At 40.6% G+C, this 4,372-nt stretch overlaps 1 non-coding gene across 1 annotated transcript; it reads left to right on the top strand.

The window, feature by feature from the left end:
- Window positions 1-4,042: 4,042 nt before the first annotated feature.
- On the top strand, window positions 4,043-4,146 carry LOC111733406. Its single transcript, XR_002777974.1, has one exon. It is a non-coding gene; the product is annotated as a U6 spliceosomal RNA (small nuclear RNA).
- Window positions 4,147-4,372: the final 226 nt, after the last annotated feature.

Here is a 4,372-nt window from a genome sequence, read left to right as displayed (position 1 = left end):
AGACTAAGTGGTTAGTAAACAACAGAAATGTGTTGCTCACAGTTTGGAGGCTGGGAAGTCCAAGATCAAGATGCCAGCATCGTCACAGTCTAGTGAGGGCCCCCTTCCTGATTCATGCCTTCTCACTGTGTCCTCACGTGGTGGAAGGGGTCAGGGATCTCTGTGGGATCTCTTCTATAAGGACATTAATCCCATTAATGGGGGCTCCACCCTCATGACCTAGGCACCTCCCAAAGGCCCTACTTCCTAACACCATCATCTTTGGGGGTTAAGATTTCAACATATGAATTCGGGGAGGGGATTCAAACATTCAGATCACATCGACCTGACTTTGGTGCCTGGTCCCCCTTCTGCTCCCCCATCATCTCAGGCAACTCCCCTCCCACCCCGTCATTTCAATACTTTGAACTTCAGCCATTTTCATTTCTGTATGAGTTTTCTATTGCCACTATAACTACCACAAACTTAGTGGCTTAAAACAGTGTAAATTTAGATCTTACAGTTCTGGAAGTCAGAAGGCCTAACTGGATTTCACTGAACCGAAATCAAGATGTCCACAGGGCTACAGTTCCTCCAGAGGTTCTGGGGAAGAATCCATTTCCTTCCAGTTTCTAGAGGCTGCCTTCATTTCTTGGCTTGTGGCCTCTTCCTCCATCTTCAAAGCCAGGAGCAGCATCTTTAAATGTCTCCCTGACTCTAACTCTTTGCTTTACTGTCACATCTCCGTCTTCTGACTTCTGACCCTCTTGCCTTCCTCTTATAAGGAGCTCTGTGATTACACTGGGCCCACCAGTGTAATCTAGGGAATCTTGAGATCCTTAATTACCTCTGCCATGTCCCTTTGCCACGTAAGGTGACATATTCACAGGTTCCAGAGATTTGGCTGTGGACATCTTTGGAGAGGGAAGGGTTATTCAGCTTACTGCCACACTTCATGCTTTCTTTTGCCTCCAAGCATTTGCAAATGTTTTCTCTCTGCTCAGAAAATTTTCTCCTTCAGTGTTAAATTAGTGAATGGAGGTTATACCCATTCTATAACGCATGTCATGAATTGCTTAACAACACTTGTTCCCAAGACATTTCTAAGAACACTATTTGTCATCTATGCTGAGAGGAAAAAATTAAAAAGAAAAAAAGAAGAAAATCCTCTCTCTATCCCTTTTCCCATCTAGCACCATCAGTTTTCCTGTCCCATAGACAAGGTCAAACTTTCCATTTATATATTATAACACCCTGTACTTCTCCTTCATAATTTTCATTCCATTTCTATGTGACAGTCCAGTGATTGTCAGGTCCCTGAGGGTAATTTGGGGTATTGCCTTAGTTTGAGGTGCTCTAGAAGCAGACTCTGAAATGAGAATTCAAATGTAAGAAGTTTATCTGGAAAGCGATCCCAAGAAGCCCCAGGATAGGAGCAGGGCAGTGATGCGGGGAAGAGAAGGCAGCCAGTAATGGGTTACCACCGTGGGCAACTGAGGCTCAGTCCTACCGGGACCTCTCGGAGATCGTGGAAAGTATATACCTCAGTTATCCCAGCCAAGAAGCGACAGAGCTAGGGTGCTTATCCACCAACTCTAGTCAGTCATTGATTGAGAGCTGTTCCCAAGGTTGAGGGGTAACGCCCAACACTTTTGGCCTGCCCTTTGAACATACCAAAGCCAGGTTCAATGGCCAGAGACAGCCTTCAATCAGGGAGCTACAGGGGCTAGCAGGTGTGAAGACCAGAGAAATTGTGCTGAGGATATACTGGTGTGCAACCAACAACATTTGCTACAGGGAGAGATCGTATCTGTCTTACTACTCCTGTATCCCTGGTACCTGGCACGTAACAAACATTGGGTAACTATGTGTTACATGAATCAATGAACAAATAAATAGATTAACTTAAAGTTTGCAGAGTGTTTCTATGTTCACAGCCTTTTTTTTACACCGACAAAAACAATAATTCTTTAATAACATCAAATGTCATAGCATTCAAATTTGTCAAATTATGTCTTTCAAAAAAATTTGCTAAAGCACAATTCCAAGTAAGGTTCATACAGTCATGCATTACCTTATTTAATTTTCAGTTTTAGAAATGCAAAGTTTCCTTTGTAACCATCTGGTTCACCATGACTTTGCTGACTTCCTTACTATCTTCCAGGTTTCCTGGAAAATAAGAGACTGGCAGGGGAAGCAGTTCAGCATCATCTGGGGAGAGAAGCAGATCTGGGCTTCCTAGCAGTGTTACCTTAAACAACTTACTTAACCTCTCTGAGCATCTGTTTTCTCACCTGTAAAACTGTGGACAATAGAAGTACCTCTCTCACCAGGTTGCAATAAGGATTCATTGGTACAATATTGTATGTCATTTACCCCAGTGCTTGATATAGAGGGAAACTTCCATAAATAGTAAAATTCATGCTCATTTTTTATTGAGCTGAAATTTACATGACATAGTCGCTTTAAAGTATACAATTCGGTGTCATTTGGTACATTCACAGTGTTGTGCAACAACCACCTCTGTCTAATTCCAAAACATTTTCATGACCCCAAAGGAAGCCTCATATCCTGTAGCAATCATTCCCATTCTACACTAGGGAAGATCTTGCTGCTTCTCAGAGACATCTAACCGTGGGGAAATTCTTTGTAAAAGAGTAAGTTCCCTGACACAGAAGCAATCAAGCACAGGCTAGAATTTGCCAAGGACATTATACTGGGGAGACTCACATAGGACTAAGGCAGTATTTCGCAACTAATAGATATTAGACAAAAACAGAGTTTCTCAACTAGAGCAATTCTGTCCCCCAGGGGACATTTGGCTATATCTGGAGGCATTTTTGGTTGTCACAGCTAGGGGTGGTAGTAGAGATGCTGCTATCATCTAGTGGGTAGAGGTCAGGATGATGCTAAATGTCCTGCAGTGGACAAACAGAAACTCAGGGACATGGACAATGGACTAGTGGTTACCAGAGGGTAGGGGGTGGGGGAGGAAAGAAGAAGTAGACAGGGTAAAGGGGGTCAAATATAGGGGGATCGGGGGAGGATGAAGTGGGTAAAGGGAATCAAATATATGGTAGCTGAAGGAAATTGGACTCTGGGTAGTAATCACACAATAGAACATATAGATGCCAAATGATAATGTACACCTAAAAATTATATAATTGTATTAACCAATGTTACCCCAATAAACTTAAATTTAAAAAAATAAACAATAAATAATAAATAAATGTCCTGCAGTTCCCCGGGGCAGACCCCGTGCCATGACAAAGAATTACTCAGCAGAAGATAGTCAATTGTGTCAAGTTTGAGAAGCCTTACACTAAACTAAGTGCTTCTAAGGATCATCTTCAAAGTCAAATGTTCTTTTTTAAATAGCTTTATTGAGGTATAATTGTCAGATAAGATTCGTGTATATTTAATGAGTACAACTTAATGTTTAATATACATAGACATGGTGAAATGGTCACCACAATCAAGCTAATTAGCATAGCATCGCCTTGCATATAGGTAACCATTTTCTTCTTGTTGTGTGTATATAGTGAAAACACTTAATATCTACCCTCTTAGCAAATTTAAAATATACAATACATTATCATTAACTATAGTGACCACACTGTGCATTAAATTTCCAGAACTTATTCATCTTGTATAACTGAAAGTTTATACCCTCTAACCAACATTTCCCCCATTTTACCCACCCCTATCCCCACCCCCAGTCCCTGGTAACCACCATTCCACTCTCTGCTTTTGTGAGTTTGCAAAGTTGAAAATTCTTGAGCAAAGAGCAAATCCTGGAAGGAAATACAGCAACATGTTAGGAGGGGTTATTTCACTGTATCCTTTTTTTCCATTTAGTATGTCACCCAAGGTCCCATCATAAATACTTCTACCTCAAACTCTAGAAACTCTGGGTGATGAGAAGTTCTCTCCATCAGGTCCAATGCAGTGACTCATAGTCTCATGGTCAGTAAACCAAACAGTAAGTTATCTGCCCAATACACATCAAATAAACAGTGTTGGGAATCAAACAGGGGATGGAGATTTAAAACCTCCATGATGAATGCTCACTTTGGCAGCATATATACTAAAATTAGAATAATACAGAGAGATTAGCATGGCCCCTGAGCAAGGATGACATAAATTTATGAAGCATTCCATATTTTTTTGAAATATAAAAAATAATAATAATAAATAATAATAAAATAAAAAAAATAAAACCTCCATGATAAAATGGGTAGAAGAGTTAACATTGAGTAGTCCCTGGTCATTAGCAAATGGCAAATCTTTCTAGGCAGACTATTGAAGATATCCTTCTCTGGCAATAAAGTGAGCTCCTTTTGCTCAAGAAAAACTCAGGATGTTGTTTAAGGGTACATACTTGCAACAGTAG

Source organism: Pteropus vampyrus, unplaced genomic scaffold, assembly GCF_000151845.1.
Source record: "Pteropus vampyrus isolate Shadow unplaced genomic scaffold, Pvam_2.0 Scaffold561, whole genome shotgun sequence".
Taxonomy (NCBI): domain Eukaryota; kingdom Metazoa; phylum Chordata; class Mammalia; order Chiroptera; family Pteropodidae; genus Pteropus; species Pteropus vampyrus.
Note: the sequence above shows the minus strand (reverse complement) of the source record. Positions and strands in the feature narration are given on the sequence as shown.